Below are 25,849 nucleotides of genomic sequence, written 5' to 3' on the forward strand. Positions count from 1 at the left end.
TTTTGTGTTATTAAAAATAATGATGCGTCGGTGGAAATGTCGGTGGAAACGCTTTTATGTGCAAATATTGATATAATCATCAAATCGAAGTACATTTTGGAGTTAAGTGATGATATGCTGTGTGGTCCTCCCACTACGACTCGTTGGGAAAGCATGCAGTTTATTATTGTTATTAGGTCAGATGAACTTTACAGGGTGGTGAAAGTGCAAGGTGATGAGCTTGATGCTCCATTCCAATAAATATCGAGGGTCTTATTCTGGTCACATGATCATCGATGCTTGGCTGCCGTTTGACATATACACATAATCTCACTATTTTGTCCATAATAATGTCATCATGTAGGCTATATGTATCTGCGAGCTGTTGGCTAGAGTGTACTGGCAAATACCAGAGTGGGCACATTCGCTACGTATATAACTGATCATGTCAATTTGATGGAATCCCATTTTGGGTGGGAAAATGTGCATGTTGTTTTGAAAATCTGTCGGCAGTTAGATGGAAACCTGGCTAGTGACAAATATCAAAGTTACGCAAGGCTGGACGTGAGGCCAGATGAATAGCTGTAGATAGATCAACTCTCCAGTAGGAGGTGTTGCCCAGCCTATTGTTTTTTTTGTTTTGACAGTGGATATTGTTTCAAAGGTACAAATTCAACATATCTCATACAAGCTTTGTCTCTGTTGAAAATTGGTTACCATGATGACTTAATCATGTGGCTGTATTTTTTACCCTCAAAACAACAGATGATTACTTTCTTCAAATCCAATGTATTTTCCACTTTTCCACAAATGATGTTGAAATAAACGTTGATTCGACCAGGTTGTGCCCAGTTGGTGGCCTAACATGAAATCAACCAAACACAGTAGCAAGTGATTGATGCTGGCATATGGCTTTGATAATAATGTTATAAATACTGGGGGTAATCCTAATAAAGCATAGTTTAGGCATACATTTATGCATTAAGTGGGAACATGAATTAGGCTAATGAACTGCCAAGCCACATCGTCACTATTTGTGATCAAAGTCCTACATTTCTACACCTGGGAAACCGGTTTTATTTGATCAGTACTTAGAGTGGGGGTGCAAACCAAGTGGCTACATACAGTAGTAGGCAGATGGTATGGTCCCAAGGTGCCTAACCCATTCCGGGTTTTCCACAATGCCGTGCTCAGCCCAAGCGCAGTTCCATGCGATCTGTGATGCCGCAGCAGCTCACAGACGGTCAGGTACAAGCAGCCAGTATAGACTGGGACTTGACAACCAGTGGACCTCCTGTCGAGTTTTCATTGGCAGAAGAGAAAGCTATTATTCAAAGACGGTGAATTGTATAGGATTATACCAGGGAGTGCTTGCTGTTTTCTACCAACACACCATGAGGTACGTTAAATGCGCAAATTAATCAATCTGAGTTTGGTTTGTTTAACTCTGAGATATTTATATAGTTGTGGGCTATATTCCTAATTGTCTACAATATACACTGAGTGTACAAAACATTAGGAACACCTTCTTAATATTGAGTTGCACCTCTTTTGCCCTCGAAACAGCCTTAATTTAGTCGGGGCATGGACTCTGAGGTGTCGAAAGCGTTCGACAGTGATGCTGGCCCATGCTGACTCCAATGCTTCCCACAGTTGTGTCAATTTGGCTGGATGTCCTTTGGGTGGTGGACCATTCTTGGTACACACGGGAAACTGTTGCGCGTGGAAAACCCAGTAGCGTTTCTGTTCTTGACACACACAAGCCGGTGCGCCTGGCAGCTACTATCATATTTTGTTTTGCCCATTCACCCTCTGAATGGCACACATACACAATCCATGTGTCAAGGCTTAAAATCATTATTTAACCGGTCTCCTCCCCTTCATCGACTCCAATTGAAGTGGATTTAACAGGTGGGATCATAGCTTTAACCTGGATTCACCTGGTCAGTCTCATGGAAAGAGCAGTTGTTCCTAATGTTTTGTACACTCGGGTGTGTGTATGAATGGACTGTTACTATTGACTGCTGGCTTCTCTGATTTATAAGGCTCGGCTACATTACTTTATGTTGCATGTTAATTAAACACATTTGTGGGCCATTTTCTATGTCTGATACACATGCAAGATACATTTTAGCTGTTACAAATATTAAAACTAAGGGGTTAAGCAAATAACGCATTACATGAGGGTTTGCTTTTTGCAGTTATAACCCATGATATGACCGATTTGTTGACGTCGAGTCCATCTGTTCACACCTATAAGTGCATCAACCCTTTTCAAGTAACTGTCAAGTTTACCATTTCGTTGAATTGCTTGTTAAGTCTGCTTGTTTGGTCTATTGAGTGAAATTACTTGCCTATCAAGTAATAGTAGAGTCTGTCCGCAGCGTCACTGACGCCCCACGATGTAATGTATGAGATGTATGAGTGAGCCGAGCGCAGCGTTATGGGTAGCGTTACGAGGCAGCCTATGCATTCAACGTGCTTGGTTGGGAAAACCTGTGGGATACACATGGCTTCAGAGTATTCCAATGTAGACCCTGTATTGTCGATGAGCTATTTTGTTTTTCCCATCATTGAGCAAATACAGTGGTGTAAAAAAACTTTCCTGAACCAACACTTGCACTTGACCCCCCTCGTTGCTGACAGCTACTTTATTGAGGAAAAGTGTATTTACTAAGAATGTGACCTGTTGTTGTCCCACCTCGCTATCACAAGATGAATGATGAATGCACTGTAATGCAACTGTACAGTAAGTCGTTCTGGATAAGTGTCTGCTAAATGACTAAAATGTAAATGTGTAAAGTAACTTAAGTAAAAATATTTTGAGGTACTACTGAAGTCGTTACAGTATCTGTACTATTTATATTTTTGAATACTTTCTCTTCTAAACCCCTGGCATTTTTTAAAACTCAAATACTTCTAGTAAACTGAACTCGAGGGTCAGTGGAAAGTCATTATTACTTCAAATGTTTATCTGGCACTGACTCAAAACTATATATGTCACATCAACGACATTTTTAAAGTTATGATAACAAATTACTTTCACTTGAGTCCTTTTCTATTAATGGCGGAGTGCAGTCTAAATAATTTTTTTCATTTCATGTATACACTGAACAAAACTATAAACGCAACAATTTCGAAGATTTTGCTGAGTTACAGTTCATATAAGGAAATCAGTAAATCATTAGACCCTAATCTATGGATTTCAAATTACTTGGCAGGGGCGCAGCCATGGGTGGGCCTGGGAGGGCATAGCATAGGCCCACCCATTTGGGAGCCAGGCCCAGCCAATCAGACTGAGTTTTTCCCCACAAAAGGGCTTTATACTACTCAGCTCATACTACTATTTTATTTCAGCTCATGAAATATGGGACCAACACATTTTGCGTTTATATATATTTTTTCCACACTGAGGTTGGAATAATAATGTAAACTTGTGAAAATTATGATAATTCCCTTTTAGTGTAACAACTGTTTGAAAAGACCGGCTGAAATGTCAGCCTGTTGTGGTGGGATGGAGTTTTGGCCTGCCCGGAGACATCACCAGGCAGTAAATTAGTTAATAGACCAATAAGAAAGAGTTCCAAAGTTCCAAATTCTTGCTTGACAAATTGCACTTTACTAAGAAGCTTTTTTGATTTGACTTTTGATCATTTTAATTGAAAACAATCACAGTAATGTACTTAATTGTCACAGAAATGATTTGATATTGAGATAAAAGCTGTTGCATTGGACATTCAATGTATCTTTACTTTTACTCAAGTGTGACAATTGAGAACTTTTTCCACCACTGAGCAAGTGGCGATCAAATAGACATTGTAATAATGGATTGTAGGGGCCATGCAAGGACGAACTGATATTAGATAGACCGCATTGATAAAGTAATTGATAAACAGTCCACAAGGATTCACAAGATTGTGAAGATGGCGCCGAAGATCATGACTGACATTTTACATTCTCCCAACCTATTGTGCAACTTTGTAATTTTTGGGGGGCGTTTGCTGTAACTTATTTTTTTACTTATTGTGTACATAATGTTGCTGCTACCGTCCCCTATGACAAAAAAAAATAATATTCTGGACATCAGAAAAGCGATTACTCACTGCAGACTGGAAGAAACGTTTTCCTTTAATTGGGATAGGGGGCAGGTTTCAGAATGTTGGATGAAAAGCGTGCCCAAAGTAAACTGCCTGCTACTCAGGACCAGAAGCTAGGATATGCATAGAAAACACTCTAAAGTTTCCAAAACTGTTAAAATAATGTATGTGAGTATAACAGAACCGAAATGGCAGGCAAAAACCTGAGGAAAATCCATCCAGGAAGTGCTATTATTTTGAAATGGGTGTTTTTCCATTGAAAGCCTATCCACCATTTAAAGGGATAGGACCCATATTCCGTTCCCTATGGCTTCCACTAGCTGTGAACTGTCTTTAGACACTGTTTCAGGCCTTTATTCTGAAAAATGAGGGAGAATGAGCAGTTTCAATGAGAGGCCAGTGGAAAGTCCCCAAACTGTTTTGTGCGCAACCCCGAGAGCGCGCCTTTCGTTGTTTTTCCTTTATATTGACGACGCTATTGTCTGGTTGAAATATTATCGATTATTTAGGCTAAAAACAACCTGAGGATTGATTATAAACATTGTTTGACATGTTTCTACGCACTTTACGGATACTATTTGGAATTTTCGTCTGCCTCTTGTGACCGCATTTAACCCATTGGAATACTGAACAAAACGCGCCAACAAAATGGAAGTTTTTGGATATAAAAAGGGACTTTATCGAACAAAACAAACATTTATTGTGTAACTGGGAAACTTGTGAGTGCAACCATACAAAGATCATCAAAGGTAAGAGGTTAATTTTATTGCTATTTCTGACTTTCGTGACTAATCTACTTGGCTGCTAACTGTTTGTAATGTTTTGTGTGCTGAGCGCTGTCCTCAGATAATCGCATTGTTTGCTTTCACCGTAAAGCCTTTTTGAAATCTGACATGGTGGCTGGATTAACAACAAGTTAAGCTTTATTTTGATGTATTGCACTTGTGATTTTATGAAAATTAAATATTTATAGTAATTTAATTTGAATTTGGCAATTTCACCGGAAGTTTTCGAGTCCCACTGATCCATAAGAAGATAACGAGTCCGACGAGAAGTATATCCTGCTTTCACTGGAACAGGCCCAGATCCACGCCTTTTGCGTGAATAAAAGACACCGGAAAAGGAGACGCAGATCGGAGATCCTTCTGAGAATCCGGAGGCGAGCGAGTAAACTCCCAATGCCTTCCATTCTTCTTGCTAACATGCAATCATTGGAAAATACAATTGATGACCTACTATTAAGATTATCCTACCATCGGGACATTACAAACTGTAACATCTTATGTTTCACTGACTAGTTAATCTTTATTTGAAAATCCATACTCTCCTTTAGAAGGATAACATCACATTACATATTTTCACAAATAGTTTCATGTTTAATCACATACGTTTCACAATATTTAGATGTAAACCTGACAGCTGGGAAATGTACACTTTAAGAGATGCAGTTATTTGTGTTTCCTGTCCTTCATGAGATCACCAAATGAAACACACATTCTCAAAAGTAGAAATATTGTTTAATTCTCCCATTTTGGGAAGTAGGAGTTTGAACTAAGAGAAGCTCTTTGTTCTGGTAGACTCTCTCAATACTGCATGGCAGTTTCTACCAGGTTTTTATGACCTGTCATAAACTGTGGAGTGAGGGAGGGATAAAGAGAGAGAGAGAGATAGAGAGAGAGATAAAGAGAGAGATATAAAGAGAGAGAGAGGGATAAAGAGATAAAGAGATATAGAGAGAGGCTATGATCCTCCCCCAGGGCACGTCAGGACAACTGTAAGTGCTTTTATTGTGAAGTGGAAACGTCTCGGAGCAACAACGGCTCAGGGCGTAAATATTATCTGTCCTCGGATGCAACACTCAGTACCAAGTTCCAAACTTCCTCTGGAAGCAACGTCAGCACAATAACTCTTCGTCGGGAGCTTCATGAAATATATAAGAACAGATATAGCCCCTGGTTCACTCCAGACCTGACTGCCCTCGACCAGCACAAAAACATCCTGTGGCGGACTGCGCTAACATCGAATAGTCCCCGCGATATGCAACTGTTCAGGGAAGTCAGGAACCAATACACACAGTCAGTCAGGAAAGCTAAAGCCAACTTCTTCAGGCAGAAGTTTGCATCCTGTAGCTCCAACTCCAAAAAGTTCTGGGACACTGTGAAGTCCATGGAGAACAAGAGCACCTCCTCCCAGCTGCCCACTGCACTGAGACTAGGTAACATGGTCACCACCGATAAATCCATGATTATCGAAAACTTCAACAAGCATTTCTCAACGGCTGGCCATGCCTTCCGCCTGGCTACTCCAACCTCGAACAACAGCTCCCCCCCCCCCGCAGCTACTCGCCCAAGCCTCTCCAGGTTCTCCTTTACCCAAATCCAGATAGCAGATGTCCTGAAAGAGCTGCAAAACCTGGACCCGTACAAATCAGCTGGGCTGGACAATCTGGACCCTCTATTCCTGAAACTATCCGCCGCCATTGTCGCAACCCCTATTACCAGCCTGTTCAACCTCTCTTTCATATCGTCTGAGATCCCCAAGGATTGGAAAGCTGCCGCAGTCATCCCCCTCTTCAAAGGGGGCGACACCCTGGACCCAAACTGTTACAGACCTATATCCATCCTGCCCTGCCTATCTAAGGTCTTCGAAAGCCAAGTCAACAAACAGGTCACTGACCATCTTGAATCCCACCGTACCTTCTCCGCTGTGCAATCTGGTTTCCGAGCCGGTCACGGGTGTACCTCAGCCACGCTCAAGGTACTAAACGATATCATAACCGCCATCGATAAAAGACAGTACTGTGCAGCCGTCTTCATAGACCTTGCCAAGGCTTTCGACTCTGTCAATCACCGTATTCTTATCGGCAGACTCAGTAGCCTCGGTTTTTCGGATGACTGCCTTGCCTGGTTCACCAATTACTTTGCAGACAGAGTTCAGTGTGTCAAATCGGAGGGCATGCTGTCCGGTCCTCTGGCAGTCTCTATGGGGGTGCCACAGGGTTCAATTCTCGGGCCGACTCTTTTCTCTGTATATATCAATGATGTTTCTCATGCTGCGGGCGATTCCCTGATCCACCTCTACGCAGACGACACCATTCTATATACTTCCGGCCCGTCCTTGGACACTGTGCTATCTAACCTCCAAACGAGCTTCAATGCCATACAGCACTCCTTCCGTGGCCTCCAACTGCTCTTAAACGCTAGTAAAACCAAATGCATGCTTTTCAACCGTTCGCTGCCTGCACCCGCACGCCTGACCAGCATCACCACCCTGGATGGTTCCGACCTTGAATATGTGGACATCTATAAGTACCTAGGTGTCTGGCTAGACTCTAAACTCTCCTTCCAGACCCATATCAAACATCTCCAATCGAAAATCAAATCAAGAGTCGGCTTTCTATTCCGCAACAAAGCCTCCTTCACTCACGCCGCCAAACTTACCCTAGTAAAACTGACTATCCTACCGATCCTCGACTTCGGCGATGTCATCTACAAAATTGCTTCCAACACTCTACTCAGCAAACTGGATGCAGTTTATCACAGTGCCATCCGTTTTGTCACTAAAGCACCTTATACCACCCACCACTGCGACTTGTATGCTCTAGTCGGCTGGCCCTCGCTACATATTCGTCGCCAGACCCACTGGCTCCAGGTCATCTACAAGTCCATGCTAGGTAAAGCTCCGCCTTATCTCAGTTCACTGGTTACGATGGCAACACCCATCCGTAGCACGCGCTCCAGCAGGTGTATCTCACTGATCATCCCTAAAGCCAACACCTCATTTGGCCGCCTTTCGTTCCAGTTCTCTGCTGCCTGTGACTGGAACGAATTGCAAAAATCGCTGAAGTTGGAGACTTTTATCTCCCTCACCAACTTCAAACATCTGCTATCTGAGCAGCTAACCGATCGCTGCAGCTGTACATAGTCTATTGGTAAATAGCCCACCCATTTTCACCTACCTCATCCCCATACTGTTTTTATTTATTTATTTTTATTTTTCTGCTCTTTTGCACACCAATACATAACCATCTGATCATTTATCACTCCAGTGTTAATCTGCATAATTGTAATTATTTGCCTACCTTCTCATGCCTTTTGCACACAATGTATATATAGACTCCCCTTTTTTCTACTGTGTTATTGACTTGTTAATTGTTTACCCCATGTGTAACTCTGTGTTGTCTGTTCACACTGCTATGCCTTATCTTGGCCAGGTCGCAGTTGCAAATGAGAACTTGTTCTCAACTAGCCTACCTGGTTAAATAAAGGTGAAATAAAAAAAAAATAAAAAAAAATGGTTACCATAGCCGAGCAGCCGCACACAAGCCTAAGATCACTATGTGCAACGCAAACGTCAGCTGGAGTGGTGTAAAGCTTGCTACCATTGGACTCCTGAGCAGTGGAAATGCGTTCTCTGGAGTGCTGTTTCATTCTTCACCATCTGGCAGTCCGACGGATGAATCTGGGTTTGGCGGATGCCAGGAGAACACTGCCTGCCCCAATGCATAATGCTAACTGTAAAGTATGATGAAGGAGGAATAAAGGTCTGGGGCTGTTTTTCATGGTTCTTGCTAGGCCCCTTAGTTACATTGAAGGGAAATCTTACAGCATACAATGACATTCTAGACAATTCTCTGCTTCAAACTTTGTGGCAAAACTTTGGGGAAGGCCCTTTCCTGTTTCAGCATGATATTGCCCCGTGCACAAAGAGAGGTCTATACAGAAATGGTTTGTTGAGATCGGTGTGGAAGAACTTACCTGGCCTGCGCAGAGCCCTGACTTCAACCCCATCGAACACCTTTGGGATGAATTGGAACGCCGACTGGAAGCCAGGCCTAATCGCCTAACATCAGTGCCTGACCTCACTTATGGTATTGTGGCTACAGTGGGGCAAAAAAGTATTTAGTCAGCCACCAATTGTGCAAGTTCTCCCACTTAAAAAGATGAGGCCTGTAATTTTCATCATAGGTACACTTCAACTATGACAGACAAAATGAGAAAAAAAATCCAGAAAATCACATTGTAGGATTTTTAATGAATTCATTTGCAAATTATGAGTATTTGGTCACCTACAAACAAGCAAGATTTCTGGCTCTCACAGACCTGTAACTTCTTCTTTAAGAGGCTGCTCTGTCCTCCACTCGTTACCTGTATTAATGGCCCCTGTTTGAACTTGTTATCAGTATAAAAGACCTGTCCACAACCTGAAACACTCACACTCCAAACTCCACTATGGCCAAGACCAAAGAGCTGTCAAAGGACACCAGAAACAAAATTGTAGACCTGCACCAGGCTGGGAAGACTGAATCTGCAATAGGTAAGCAGCTTGGTTTGAAGAAATCAACTGTGGGAGCAATTATTAGGAAATGGAAGACATACAAGACCACTGATAATCTCCCTCAATCTGGGGCTCCATGCAAGATCTCACCCCGTGGGGTCAAAATTATCACAACAACGGTGAGCAAAAATCCCAGAACCACACGGGGGGACCTAGTGAATGACCTGCAGAGAGCTGGGACCAAAGTAACAAAGCCTACCATCAGTAACACACTACGCCGCCAGGGACTCAAATCCCGCAGTGCCAGACGTGTCCCCTGCTTAAGCCAGTACATGTCCAGGCCCGTCTGAAGTTTTGCTAGGGAGCATTTGGATGATCCAGAAGAAGATTGGGAGAATGCCAGATGAAACCAAAATATACATTTTTGGTAAAAACTCAACTCGTCGTGTTTGGAGGACAAAGAATGCTGAGTTGCATCCAAAGAACACCATACCTACTGTGAAGCATGGGGGTGGAAACATCATGCTTTGGGGCTGTTTTTCTGCAAAGGGACCAGGACGACTGATCCGTGTAAAGGAAATAATGAATGGGGCCATGTATCGTGAGATTTTGAGTGAAAACCTCCTTCCATCAGCAAGGGCATTGAAGATTAAACGTGGCGGGTCTTTCAGCATGACAATGATCCCAAACACACCGCCCGGGCAACAAATGAGTGGCTTCATAAGAAGCATTTCAAGGTCCTGGAGTGGCCTAGTCAGTCTCCAGATCTCAACCCCATGGAAAATCTTTGGAGGGAGTTGAAAGTCTGTTGCCCAGCAACAGCCCCAAATGATCACTGCTCTACAGGAGATCTGCATGGAGGAATGGGCCAAAATACCAGCAACAGTGTATGAAAACTTTGTGAAGACTTACAGAAAATGTTTGACCTCTGTCATTGCCAACAAAGGGTATATAACAAAGTATTGAGATAAACTTTTGTTATTGACCAAATACTTATTTTCCACCATAATTTGCAAATAAATTCATTAAAAATCCTACAATGTGATTTTCTGGATTTCTTTTCCTCATTTTGTCTGTCATAGTTGAAGTGTACCTATGATGAAAATGACAGGCCTCTCTCATCTTTTAAGTGGGAGAACTTGCACAATTGGTGGCTGTCTAAATACTTTTTTGCCCCACTTTAAATGGAAGCAAGACCCAGCAGCAATTTTCTAACATCTAGAGGAAAGCCTTCCCAGGAGAGTAGAAAATGTTATAGCAGCAAAGGGGGGACCAACTCCATATTAATGTCCATGAGTTTGGAAAGAGATGTTCGACTAGCAGGTGTCCACATACTTTTGGTCATGTAGTGTACAAGTAGCTTACTTCATATCAACATGAAGTCATTAGTACAACAAATATAAATATGCTGTACATATATGAACCAATTGTTCCCATTCTGCTTTATCCAGCCAGTCAGTTTGGCCTCTTTGTCAGCGTACAGAGTTTTGTTGCACTAATCCTGCCCCCAACGACCAGAGATGAAGATCGAATAAGACTATCGGAGTGTATGGGGAAAAACATTTTCAATGGCTGAGGGTCCTAAGGGCTCAACCCCCCTCTCTATAGCCCAGGCACGGTGCTCTATGGGGCTAGGGGGTGCTTTAGCCATGTCACAAATCTGCGTAGCCCCAGTTAAGCCCCCTCAAGCATTTTAGTATTCTTTTATTTTTAAATAAAGAAATATGTAGAAGTTAATAACCAGCCATTCTATTCCCAATCCGATCCTTGGCTTAGTGCTCGTGTCGCACGTGTATCCTATGATGTGTGTGTGTGTTTGTGTGTGTGTGTGTGTGTGTGTATTTGTGGAGGTGTCTGGTGTGTGTGTGCACGTTAGGCTATGTTATGTGAGCTAACTTCTAGCTAGCTAGTCGCCCATCTTACCCCGTTGCGATGGACCGGTTTCTGATCAAGGGAAGAGTGCTGGTAGAAAATGAAAATCCAGACCCAGACCCTGTCTCCGAGGGGGCCAAAGAAGAAGCGGGAGATAAGAAAGATGAGTCGGAGAGAGAAACTCGCGAGCCACGATGTGAGGGAGCACCAGAGCAGTACGTCGCTGATCGCTGCTCCACAGCCATCGTTAGCTGCACCGTTAGAACAGCCACCGCTCCCTCTGATTTAAGACAGTCACCTGTTGAGGAACCAAGGCGCCCTCTTCTCGTACATTATCCAGCCAGAAGGATCGCTACTTCAATCGTAGATGGTATGAGAATTACAAATGGCTCTTTCAAAGGACTGTGCATGCAAGTGTGGAGCATAAATATGCAATGAGAGCGTGGAACGAGTGGACCATTCGAAGATAGTCAGAGAGAACTGAGTATATGAGAGCAGTCGTGGAGTCATTGCGTTACGCTGCATACCAGGGATTTTCACACAGAGGAGACATGGAAAATGACATGGCTGTCAACCAGGGAAACCTCTTTGAACGTTTACAGGTCATAGGCAAATTCGACAAAACAGTTGCACAGGAAATCTCAGATTGTCCTAGAAATGCTAAGTACACGCATCACGATATACAGAATGAAATACTAGACATTATGGCAAATATGATCAGGGATCAGATAAGTGGTGAAACACAAGATGCTGAACTATTTGCATTGATGGTAGCTGAGAGTAAGGACTTCAGTAAAACGGAACAAGTGTCTGTGGTGGTGCGCTACGTAAAAAAAAAAATGCTGTAGTTGTGGGGGAATTTCTTAGTTTCACTCCAACTGACGGATTAGATGCCGAGTCGCTTTTCGCTACGATCAAAGAGACCCTTAGTAAATGTAACATTGATCACACTGCCTGTATTGCTCAGTGTTATGAAGGTGTTCACAACGAGGTCCAGGAGAAATTCAGTGAAGAGGTCCCTCAGGCAATCTACATTCATTGCCACGCACACAGTCCGCCAATCCAACGGGTTAAGTGCACCAGAATTGGCTGTGGGGTTTAGATAACAGGAAGACTACGGGAGCCTTGAAGTGCGGGAGCCCCTCCAGCAAAATGTAAAGACTTAGCAGCTAAAGAGAGAGAAAGAAAGAAAGAAAAAAAGAAAGAGTGAATACATTAAAACAAAGGGTGTCAAGTCCCTTTACAACGCAACACTCAGAAGCAACAAGACGCACAGGCCCCCACCAAACATACATGATTAATCAAATGCTGTGTCACAAGAAAAAAAGAACACAGCGCGGATCTACTTAGAAGTAAAGTGTTGCAGTGCCACCAAAACAATCCAGACTCTGTGGAGGTCCAGTGTGGCTAAGTTGGCACAGCATGGCACTATCAATGCCAGGGTTGTGGGTTTGATTCCCGCTAGGAACACCCATATTTAAATGTATGCACGCACCACCGTAAGTTTTCTGAGATGTCTGCAAAACGGCATATCTTATTTATATCACTATTGACTAGAAAGTGAAGGGGGCGTGTACAGTAGAGAAGCCTTCTTTCCAAGTTGGCTTGACCTTTGACCTCATCATAGAGGCCAGGAGTGACATGTCACGAGTAAAGGTTACAGCCATTCCCTCCGGACACATCGTTCTTCTTTAATAGTATGTCATTTTATAATGGGAGATATAGACCCCTCAGGGTCTGACCAAGTAGTTTACATTTTACAGTATAAACTTTACAGTAAAGGTTGTTATGTTATCACTGAGTGCTGAGCACGAATATTACCCACATACAGTTACACAAATCAGCAACCATTTCTATTTTACGTCATCGCTGGCATCGGAGACGAGCACAAAACCCTTTAAAGAAAGTGCGCAACACATTATTACGCAATACATTATTATGGAGTGAAAACAGCGAGACCAAAGAGAAACGAAAGAGCGTGATTGGGCAGCAGCTGTGGAAGATGAAATATATATGTTTTAAATATTCAAAATCCTTATCTCCCCTCCAAAGCGTTCTCTGCAATCCTTTTGCATCGGATATTTTGGCAGCACAGAAGACACTCAGATTACCAGTTGACCATAGAACGGCTGGTGAATTTAACTACACACTCTTAACCTAAACACACCCAGGGTGTCTTCAGACATGAAATTAGATTCAACTCGGATGAATGCAGGGAGCTTAGCTTTCGAAATATTGATATTTATTCAATGTGTTGCATTGGAGACATAACAGTGTGCAGTGTCCACCCACAGACATCAACCACAAACCCCTTTCTAATCAAGATAGGGACTTGGATGCACACAACCATCTTCATATTCTTCATCAGTGTTTAGTACAGAAGTGTAGCTGGCCAGAGACAGATGGATTCTGATTCTACTCTAGCTTCCTTTCCTGATCTCGATCCCAAAGGGAGATTCTCTGCTCTGTGTAATGCTGCCCCTTTGATTGCTTCTCACAGGCCTGATCCTAGACCTGTTATGGAGTGCTCTGTCATGATGACACTGCAAAACATGGAGGATGAAGAAACAGAACAGCATTGACCCCCAGAGGACCTTCTGTGACAGTTCTGTTTTGTCCTTTAACACCAGCAGTAGTTGTGATGGTAATAGCGCCCATTGCAGCAAAACAGCCCATAGGCCTACACACACAATGCAATTTACAGCAGGATGAATGGAAGCTATTGGGAAGCATGTAGAAGACCATAGAGAGGACGTTTCCAACCCAGTGCGTCATTAACTGATAAGCCAGGCAAGACGAGAGGTGAGGAGAGTGGGTATTTGCTACATGCTACATCTCATGATGCCACAGCAGACAACAACATGCAGTGAGTGATAAATGAACAGACAAATGTTCCTTAACGGGGGAAGTAGCTTGTACCTAGTGCTTAAGAGTGTTGGGCCAGTAACCAAAAAGTCGCTGGATCGAATCCCCAGGACGACTAGGTGAAAAATGTGTCGATGTGCTCTCGGGCAAGGCACTTAACCCTAATTGAGTGACTTACAGGCAGGCAGAGCAGGAGGATTCCACAGATTGTTGGGGGAATTGGTTTGCTGCTCTCAGAGATTTTATAATTCCAAAAAAAAAAAATCACCTTTATTTAACCAGGTAAGCTAGTTGAGAACAAGTTCTCATTTGCAACTGCGACCTGGCCAAGCTAAAGCATAGTAGTTCGACACACAACAACACAGAGTTACACATGGAATGAACAAAACATACAGTCAATAATACAGTAGAAAAAAAGAAAACAAAGTCTATATACAGTGAGTGCAATTTAGGGTCAAATTAGGGAGTTAAGGCAATAAATAGGCCATGGTGGCGAAGTAATTACAATATGGCAATTAAACACTGGAATGGTAGATGTGCAAAAATGGATGTGCAAGTTGAGTTTCTGTGGTGCAAAAGGAGCAAAATAAATAAATACAGTATGGGGATGAGGTAGATAGATGGGCTGTATACAGATGGGCTATGAACAGGTGCAGTGATCTGTGAGCTGCTCTGACAGCTGGATCTTAAAGCTAGTGAGGGAGATGGGAATCTCCAGATAAGAGACTGTTAGGAAGGCCTGTGTTCTGCTAGCCGCGTAGAGAGGCGAGCTGGGGTGAACGGAAATAATTGAAAATATTATTAAATATGCTACTTGTTCTGGGCCAAATGAACTCAAACTGTGTGCAACCATGTGAGTGACAATACGGCTGCTGTGTCACTCACTTCTTCCTCTACGTGAGTGCTCAACGTTTCTTTATAACAGACACTGTGAAAGCCCTGAATAACTACTGTATATGCATGTGACTGTTTGTTAATTTTTGCTTGATTTTGTTTCCCTCTTTCTATGTGCTTATCTTTTGAGATTTTATCTGACATCCTGCTCTAGATTTTATCCATCCTTTAATTTTGTTTCATGTTTTCTCTCCTCATTGTCAAAATAATATTTCCTTCCTCTGGGTTCAGTTCTTCCACTTAACGCATGCTGCCCTTGCCACTCAGGCTATAGCAGGCACAATGCCAGGATTTTTTCTCTCCTGGTGCTAGGGGGGGGCTTGACAAATACGTGGGGTTGCTAAGAAAACAGTTGATTTTCATGACTTCAGAGTTATAAGGAAGTTATCGTTTTTTCAATAAAAGCAGATATGGCACAGGACACATTCAATATAAATGTAGATTTTAATTGAATTTGGCCAAAGAATATTCAACAAAATGTGACTCACCACCTGAATTCGGTCTTATGTCGCAACATTTGAATTTCTGTTTTTTACATTGGACAAAACTAGAGACCCAGAGCTACAAAAGGGTATATCACACACTGCATTTGACAATGAGAAAGTAATTTTGCTTTGAAAGTTGATCAACTTGTAAACTCACTTTTGAGAAAACCGTCTTTCAATGTTTTGGTACTACTATTGGAGAGCCCTTCTTTGTCAACACCCATTAAGCATTGTTCACACCCTCTTAAGCCTTAGCCCCACCGATCTCTTTAAGGGTTGATCCGAGCGTACTCTACTAACTTGCCAGCTACTTCCAGACATCTAAGAGAGAGAGAGAGAGAACAGCTCACTGACCAGCTCACAGAGCCAGCTGTTACAGTGTGTTATCCAGAGCGTTGGTGACTGCAACTGTGTTGTCAGATTGTCCATTCGTAAATTCAGAGCGTTTCGCTTCAGAGTGCACACTGGACACTCTGGCCAATAAGTAGGGTTGTTCCGAAAGCTCTGACCTCACAACAACAGTCAAGCACCCAAGCCAACTGGATAACATTGGCTAGCTACTTCCAGACAGATAAGGAGAGAACACCCCACTCTGGCCATTTTACTCACCCCAGCAGAGCTGGTTAGAAAATGTTCATGTTATCCAGAACATTGGTGACTGTAACTGTGCATCTGGCGACAATTGAATTATGCTTTGTTGCCGACGTTTACTGACACAGGACATATTCAACGGGTGTTGAGCGGTCAAACATTCATCAGTTATTCTGCGATCTGGCACACTAAGACGAGAGTCTTTTGTTAAGAAATGTAGCTAGATAGCTAGCTATGTAAACAATGAATCCCAACACGTGACGTAACGTTAGTTAGCAAGCCAGCCAGCTAACATTAGCTGGCCATCTAACAGTACACTAACTTGAAATGAAAGTACTTGGTAAAATTAGAGTGGAGTCTTTTGTTAAGACATGTAGCTAGCTAGCTAGCTAGCTAAACAATGGACTTTTATCACAACTCATGACGTTACTACCCTGCATGAATTTGCATGTACCTAACCAACCAGGTTCTATGACTATAACTAATCAAGCAAATGTGTCAGAGATACGAAGAACAAGATCATACACATAACGTTAACTAGCGACCAAGCCAGCTAATGTTAGCTAGCTAACAGTACACTTGAAATGAAACCACTTTCTGTCAAAATTAGAAACGTGTAATATCTGAAAATGTAGCTAGCTAGACTATCATACACCATGATTGGATGCATCTTCTGTGTGATGCCATGCATGGTTGCCCTTTGTTTGATGAGATAATCCAGACTGGTGTTTTCTACATCTCATTAGCTATCATACTTGAATTCCACTGATTTCAAAACTCCAGAAAGTGGAGAGCACACACATAACATTAGCTAGCGAGCCAGCCAGCTAACGTTAGCTAGCTAACAGTACACTTTAACTTGACATTAGGTTTATGCAGTTTTACAACGCGATACATTTTTTAAAAAGCTGTGTTTGACACTATTACCTAGACATACTGACCAGCTCCGATAGACAGATGCGTGCTATATGGCAGACCAATCTAAACTCATCTCTCAGCATGTCCAGCCCACTCATTATCTCAGCCAATCATGGCTAGGGGGAAGGTTGCTTACTTTTTCTGTGGCTAAACCTACTAGGCTTGTAATTTAACAGTTTTATTCATGTTTACAGATGGCATACAAATTGATTATTAAGGAACATGAAAGTTCACATGTTCGAGAACGCATTTCTGGCCAAAACCCCATTTTGATTAAAAAAAATGTTTACCTTCAAACAGCTCTCCTGTGACTTGTGACGTACGACGAGTTTCCTGAATTGGGTCACAAATAGCTATAAGGCTAATACAAGTGACCACAAGGCAATGACAAAAACATCTTTCAAGTGCAAAGGTGAAAGACTTCAGCAGTGGACAGCACTCATGCACTGTATGGACACTGTCCGGTGCTGAAGTCTTTCAGCAATAACAGTACAATACATCCAAAATGCGACAACAACAAGAAGTGTATTTATTCCATATGCATAATAAGACAACTGTGCATTGATAATAATGTTTCTGTTGAAATTGTTGTTACAACATCAGAAATGCAATTAATAATATCCAAAGTGCAGCCACAACGAGAAGTGCAATGCATTTAGCCTATGCATGTTAACTGTAAACACGCTTGTAAAACAAACGGGCTATCATCACAATCTTAGTGATTATATTTCTATAGCAAACAAAAATAACTTGTAGGCTGACGATATACAGTTGAAGTTGGAAGTTTACATACACTTAGGTTGGAGTCATTAAAGCTCGTTTTTCAACCACTCCACAAATTTCTTGTTAACAAACTATAGTTTTGGCAAGTCGGTTAGGACATCTATTTTGTGCATGACACAAGTCATTTTTCCAATTGTTTACAGACAGATTATTTCACTTATAATTCACTGTATCACAATTCCAGTGGGTCAGAAGAATACATTCACAAAGTTGACTGTGCCTTTAAACAGCTTGGAAAATTCCAGAAAATGATGTCATGCTGTAGAAGCTTCTGATACGCTAATTGACACAATTTGAGTCAATTGGAGGTGTACTTGTGTATGTATTTCAAGGCATACCTTCAAACTCAGTGCCTCTTTGCTTGACATCATGGGGAAATCTAAAGAAATCAGCCAAGACCTCAGAAACAATTGTAGACCTCCACAAGTCTGGATCATCCTTGGGAGCAATTTCCAAATGCCTGAAGGTACCACGTTCATCTGTTCAAACAATAGTATGCAAGTATAAACACCATGGGACCACGCAGCCATCATACCGCTCAGGAAGGAGACACTTTCTGTCTCCTAGAGATGAACATACTTTGGTGCAAAAAGTGCAAATCAATCCCAGAACAACAGCAAATGACCTTGTGAAGATGCTGGAGGAAACAGGTACAAAAGTATCTATATCCACAGTAAAACAAATCCTATATCGAAATAACCTGAAAGGCTGTTTAGCAAGGAAGAAACCACTGCTCCAAAACCTCCATAAAAAATGCCAGACTACGGTTTGCAACTGCACATGGGGACAAAGATTGTACTTTTTGGAGTAATGTCCTCTGGTCTGATGAAACAATTATATAACTGTTTGACCATAATGACCATCGTTATGTTTGAAGGACAAAGGGGGAGGCTGGCAAGCCGAAGAACACCATCCCAACCGTGAAGCACGGGGATGGCAGCATCATGTTGTGGGGGTGCTTTGGACCCAAGTTAAACAATTTAATGGCAATGCTACCAAATACTAATTGAGTGTATGTAAACTTCTGACCGAATGGGAATGTGATGAAAGAAATAAAAGCTGAAATATTATTCTGACATTTCACATTCTTAAAATTAAGTGGTGATCCTAACTGACTTAAGACAGGGCATTTTTAAATGTCAGGAATTGTGAAAAACTGAGTTTAAATGTATTTGGCTAAGGTGTATGTAAACTTCCGACTTCAACTGTATGATAAACAGAGGAGCAGCAGCATACTGTACATGCTGATTGTATGTGAGTGCGTGTGTGTAGAGTCCGTTTAAATGTGTATGCATGTTATGTGTGTGTGTGTGAGCAAATTATGTATGTGTGTTGGAGTGTCAGGAGTGTTGAGTGTGTAAAGTCCTGTGAGTGTGCATAATAAATAAAAATACAAGGGTTAACTCAGAAAGTCCATGTAGCCATTTTGTTAGCTATTTAGCAGTCTTATGTATTTGGGATAGAAGCTGTTCAGGAGCCTGTTGGTGTCAGTCTTGATGCATCGGTACAGTTTGGCGTGTGGAACCGGAGAACAGTCTATGGCTTGGATGGCTGGAGTCTTTAAGAATTTTCCGGGCCTTCCTTTCACACCACTCGGTATAGAGATCCTGGATGGCAGGGAGCTGGGTTGTCCACGCCACCCTCTGTAACGCCATTTGATCGAGGTCGGTGCTGTTGCCTTACCAAGCAGTGATGCAGCCAGCCAAGATTGTCTCATTGGTGCAGCTGTAGAGCTTTTCAACCTCTGTCGCGCCTTGTTCACGACTGTGTGCGTGTGGACCATTTTAAGTCCTTAGTGATTTGGACACGGAGGAACTTGAATCTCTTGACCAGCTCCACTGCAGCCCCATCGATGTGGATAGGAGCGTGCTTACTGTAGTCCACAATCAGTGCAATTGAGATTGCGTTGTCTATGGATCTGTTGGGCCGGTATGCCAATTGGAGTGGGTCTACGGTGTATCTGGGATGATGGAGTTGATGTGTGCCATAACCAGCCATTCAAAGCACTTAATGATTACAGATGCATTAGTCATTGTCTTAGAGTTCTTGGGAACTGTTGTTGGTCAGCTTAAGACATGCAGGGATTACAGACTGGAACAGAGGGAGGTTGAACATTACTGTGAATGTGCCTGCCAGCTGCTCTGTGCACTCGAGCGCAGTGAAAGTCTCAACCTATTGTTCACCCGTCTTGGAATACCTGATGGTCAAATGCAGACCCTTCTACCTCCCGAGGGAGTTTTCAGGTGACTGTTGTATACATTCCCGCTCAGGGCAAGAAAAATAACACGCTGGCACTCAACTTTTCGAACTGTACTGCTTTTCTTGTTTGCTGTTAATTTTAATTCCACGTCATTAAGTCGTGATGCCCATCTTCCATCAACACGTCAAGTTTGAATTGTTGAACTGAGTTGAACTTGTTGTGAACTTGTTGTGAGCCCTGTTCACAAAAAGACATACAGACTGCTTTGATAGTGGAGTAAACCATCGCCTGTGAGAGTAAAACTCCCCTTAGCCCAGCAGATCCCGTCAAATCTATCCTATATAATATTTACACACTGTTAGGTTAATACTCAATGCCCTCTGAGGTTGTCAGTCTGTTTGTGAAGACTGAGCTTGTGGAGATCAATGCACTTCAGCTCTCTACGCAGTAGTCTGTAGACTTGCTAGGCAGTAGTCAATAGGCGCTCTAGGCAGTAGTCTGTAGACTTTCTAGGAAGTAGTCTATAGGCTCTCTAGGCAGTAGTCTATAGACTTTCTAGGATGAAGTCCCTCTCCAACCTCTAGGTCACCAGGCTGATCATTATGGCACCCACCTGTCACCATCGTTACACGCACCTGCACGTCGTCAGACTCACCTGGACTCCATCACCTCCCTGATTACCTTCCCTATATATATGTCACGCCCTTTGGTTCCTTCCCCAGGCGTTATTGTTTCTGTGTGCTGTTAGTGTTTCTGTTTTGTATTATGTTCCGTTTATTTTATTAAAACAGTCACTCCCTGAACTTGCTTCCGACTCTCAGAGCACATCGTTACAGACTTGCTAGGCAGCAGTCTATAGGCTCTTGCTACTGTAGGTAGTAGTCTAGTCTTTCTCTGTGCTGCTGTAGTGAATCCGCAGGCTTTAAATCACTGTTATTAAATGTCACTGTAAAGAGCTTGTTTACAGTCTCTGCTTCCCCTTAGTGTTCCCAGACAGACAGTGAGCTTCTGTGGGAGTTGCAGCTGTTTTCCGCCTACAGGTCTGACACGCCGGAGGCTGACAAGGCCCACAGAGGCCACAGAGATGCTATGACATCGTAGCGTAATCACATTCAAAAGCTACTATGACAAGTGAACTGGAACAGAGGTGTTGTGTTTTGTTCTAATGCTCGTCTTCAATTACGTGGCTATGCTAATACCTGCACATCGTCTGAGTTCTCTTTCAACGCTGGCCTCCTCACAACGGTTCTATGAAGAATCGTGACACTGGTTCTATATTGAACAAAAATATAAATCCAACATGGAACAATTTCTAAGATTTGACTGATTTACTGTTCAGATGAGAAAATATTTCAATTGAAATAAATTCATTAGGCCCTAATCTATGGATTTCACATGACTGGGAATACAGATATGCATCTGTTGGTCATAGATAGCTTAAAAAATATAGGGTCGTGGATCAGAAAACCAGTCAGTATCTGGTGTGACTACCATTTGCCTCATGCAGCACGACACACCTCCTTCGCATAGAGTTGATCAGGCTGTTGATTGTGGCCTGTGGAATGTTGTCCCACGCCTCTTCAATGGCTGTGCAAAGTTGCTGGATATTGGTGGGAAGTGTAAGAACCTGTTGTGCACGTCGATCCAGAGGGTGACATGTCTGGTGAGTATGCAGGCAATGGAAAAACTGGGACATTTTCAGTTTCCAGGAATTGTGTACAGATCCTTGCGACCTTGGGGCCATGCATTATCATACTGAAACATGAGTTGATGGCGTGGATGAATGATACGCCAATGGGCTTCAGTATCTCATCAAGGTATCTCTGTGTATTAAAATTGCCATCGTTCACAATGTTCACAATGTTGACATCAGCAAACCACTCGCCCACACAACGCCATACACGTGGTCTGCGGTTGTGAGGCTGGTTGGACGTACTGCCAAGTTCTCTAAATTGACTTTGGAGGCAGCTTATAGTAGAGAAATTAACATTAAAATATTTGGCAGCTCAGGTGGACATTCCTGCAGTCAGCATACCAATTGGACGCTGCCTCAAAACTTGAGACACCTGTGGTGTTGTGACCAAACTGCACATTTTAGTGGCCTTTTATTGTCCCCAGCACAAGGTGCACCTGTGTAATGAGCATGCTGTTTTTAATCAGCTTCTTGATATGCCACACCTGCCAGGTATCTTGGCAAATGAGAAATGCAAACTAACAGGGATGCAAACAAATTTGTGCACAACATTTTTGAGAAATAAGCTTTATGCTTGTGGAACATTTCTGGGATATTTTATTTTCAGCTCATGAAACATGGGACCAACACATGTTGCGTTTATATTTTTGTTCAGTGTACTTCCACGTACAGTACCAATAATGTTAAAGCATGTTCGGCGGAAATGCAATCATATCTGAGAGGTGGCTTTGTTGTTTTTTCCCCCGCAAATTAGGCCACTTATTTGTTGATATGAAGACATAAGTTTGCAGTGCCAAGAGACAATGTCAATTCTGTAGGGAGAGAAAGAGAGGATAAAGGGATGTTTGTTTGCCTTCCAGCCATTGGAACATGCTCTGACTGTGAAAGGGCATGGCCATTGTTTTGTAACCTAATCGGTCAGCGAGGCCTTTGGCTGTGCCTAGACGCTGGGGAAGAAGGCTGCCTTAATAACCTCCTGGACTCCCATTCTTTTTCTTAAGATACATCCCAAATGGCACCCTGTTCCCTATATAGTGCAATACTTCAGTCAAAAGTACTGCACTATAAAGAGAATAGGGTATAATTTGGGACATAGCCTTAGGCATGTCCTCTACACACTATAGCCTGCTTACTGAGTTGGTGTGCAGCGTTATCGAGGATGTTGGATCTACTGTAGAGCAGCTTTCCGTCTAGATATCAAGGTTGATGGGGAGAACTGGGATCCCACTGCAGATGACACAAGTTCCCAGACACATTTGTGGTTAGTTTTTACTGTATTTGTTTTTTAAAGAACTTTCAGCTGCATTTATACTGGTGCAGTATGGGATCAAATCCAGCCCACTGCTATTTCAGCACACCCTTTACTCTATCTCTATTTTATCCAATTAACATAGAAAAATAGGAACTGCCCTACTCCTTACAAAATCTAACATTGATAGTGAAGGCAGAAATGTACACAGCACCCCCAGCACATCAGAGAGAAGGTACTGTACAGTACTTCCTTGCATCAGCCAATCTTGGAAATGTAATAGTACCTCGTTTCACACTGTGGCAGAATGTTAAGCTGTAGAGCAGTGGTCACCAAACTTTTCTTTGGCGAGATCCCTTTCTGAGTCAAAATGCAGGCCGATATATATCGCTCAGAATAAAAAAAATACATTTCTTAGGAAAACATAAGCCTATACAACATGAACCTAGTTAAAGCAGTTCTGTAGCAATGTGATTTGTGTAGTAGGCTACAGGCCTAACATTTGCTATGCTTGAAATGTCCTGCCAGTGCTGTTCTTATCAGACCAAATTGTGATTCAAAACTTTAGGTATATGATCACACTGGTAATATGTCATCATTTGTTGCATTACTTGTGAGGCACAGCTGAGGGAGCATACATTTTAAATAACTATCTTTCTTTATCTAACTGGACTGATGGTGCCTGCATCTGATGGTCAGTCTCAGCGGCGGGAGAGCATCAGAGGCGCCGCCTCTCACCGTTGGACTGTCCCTCAGCTCTCCCCCTCCACTAAGACTGACCAAAAAGCGAACCCCCGTCGTCTTCGAGCTGACGGCAAAACCTGGGTCACATCGCATTACTTCTGCCTCTTGCACAAATTCATGTTTTTACTATGACCAGAGAAAGTCAAATACTCCTCGATATTAAACAACACACATCTGCCAATGGTAACAGCGCAAGCCTATCGATCCACTTTGCTACTCATTCATTGAAGCTGCGGGTGCTGGTTGCAGCAGGAGTGTAGAATTCCATTTCACAGCTTGGAAAAGTGTTGACTAAGAAATGGGATGACTTCGCCTACCCAAAAAATTGGGATGACTTCGCCTACCCGGTGCGCAGGGCAATTGAAAGCAGTGTGCCTACTGCCAACGGAAAGAGACAGAACAAATTAGGAATGCAAGACTTTATTATTCTTCTTTTTTTTTTTTTTATATATAGAAATGTTTCGTGATCGACTAGGAATGCCTTGGAGATTTTTTCCCGTGGTCTTCTGGCGACCACTGAAATAGAGAATGATGTGTCTGGGACCCTGTGGTATGTGAATCAGTCAAAGTAATGCCCCTCCTGACTGTTTGCACACACACAGACATATTCTCAAACGGTCTATTGCTTGCAACATCCTAACCTCAGGCAATTCACATGCTGGACCACATGGAGAGTCAGTTGCAGCCTGATCAGTCAATGATCTGACAAGAAGTGTCATTTTTCATTTTATTGCCAATGGCTCTCTTTCACATATATAAAAGCCCGATCAGATTTCATTGGCACTCCAAATATACCTTTCCAGGTCATGCCATGAATGTTGTTGTTTATAAATGATTCACAGCACGCTCTTCTCTCTTATGATTCAATTGTCTTTATAATAGAAAACCACCAGAGAGCTGAGAACAATCATTGCATTATGGCTTGAGGTTCAACATATTTGTGTGCGTCATTTTTTAAACTATTATTATTATTATTATTGTTGTTTTTTCACATACAACGAAAACCTTTCATTCAGTGGGCCGCAATATGGTACAGGATAGACACGCACGGGTTGAAATTGTGAAGATTTGTAACCACAGGGCTTTATGTTGTCTGGGCTCAAGACAAAACATGGTGTAATATTATGTCTGTATGGCCCATGGCGGACTTTTTGTTGATGTAGGCCTATAGTACAGCTTCCGAGTCAGTCAGCAGAAACACTCACATCAGCATTCAGTGCAGGACTGTTAAATCTGTGTTAGCCTGCCCATGACACTGCCCACGGTAAGGTCAGACTCATGCTGAGGAGAAGGGTCAGGGAGGAAGCCTATGCCCTCATTGCTGGCAATGTGGGAGGGAAGATCATTTCATGCAAACAAAGATTTAGAAGAGACCGACTTGTCGCATGGATGATCTAGCATTCAAGGCTGCTGCCGCCAGCACACATGAGCCTGGTGTCAGTGTGGGTTCAAATTTGGCCCACTGCCTTTGTGACACACTATCTCTCCCACGGTCTCTCCTCTATCTGATAAAACATGTAAAATAATATACAGTACCAGTCACAATTCTGGACACACCTACTCATTCAAGGGTTTTTAAAACATTTTTTTAGTGAAGACATCAAAACTATGAAATAACTTATATGGAATCATTTAGTAACCAATTTTTTATATTTATTAAACAAACCTAAATATATTTTAGATTTTAGATTCTTCAAAGTAACCACCCTTTGCCTTGATGACAGCTTTAAACACTCTTGGGATTCTCTCAACCAGCTTCATGAGGAATGCTTTTCCAACAGTCTTGAAGGAGTTCCCACATATGCTGATCACTTATTGGCTGCTTATCCTTCATTCTGCCATCCAACTCATCCAAAACCATCTCAATTTGGTTGAGGCCGGGTGATTGTGGACACCAGGTCATCTGATGCAGCACTCCATCACTCTCCTTGGTCAAATAGCCCTTACACAGCCTGGAGGTATGTTTTGGGTCATTGTCCTTTTGAAAAACAAATGATATTCCCACTAAGGTCAAACCAGATGGGATGGCGTATTGCTGCAGACTGCTGTGGTAGCCATGCTGGTTACCTTTTAACAAGGCACACCTGTTAATTGAAATGCATTCCAGGTGAATACCTCATGAAGCTGGTTGAGAGAATGCCAAGAGTGTGCAAAGCTGTCATCAAGGCAAAGGGTGGCTACATTGAGCAATCCCAAATTGAA

The 25,849-nt window shown here is 42.5% G+C and overlaps 1 protein-coding gene across 1 annotated transcript in view; it reads left to right on the plus strand.

The window, feature by feature from the left end:
* Nucleotides 1–1,180: 1,180 nt before the first annotated feature.
* Nucleotides 1,181–25,849, plus strand: part of LOC110535601 (disks large-associated protein 1) — a 239,260-nt gene continuing 214,591 nt past the window's right edge. Inside the window, exon 1 of the mRNA XM_036935331.2 lies at nucleotides 1,181–1,378. The gene's annotated coding sequence lies outside the window, so the exon portion shown is untranslated. The remainder of the gene's footprint in view (nucleotides 1,379–25,849) is intronic.

The sequence above is a fragment of the Oncorhynchus mykiss genome, chromosome 11 (genome assembly GCF_057628025.1).
Source record: "Oncorhynchus mykiss isolate SJ-2025 chromosome 11, ASM5762802v1, whole genome shotgun sequence".
Taxonomy (NCBI): domain Eukaryota; kingdom Metazoa; phylum Chordata; class Actinopteri; order Salmoniformes; family Salmonidae; genus Oncorhynchus; species Oncorhynchus mykiss.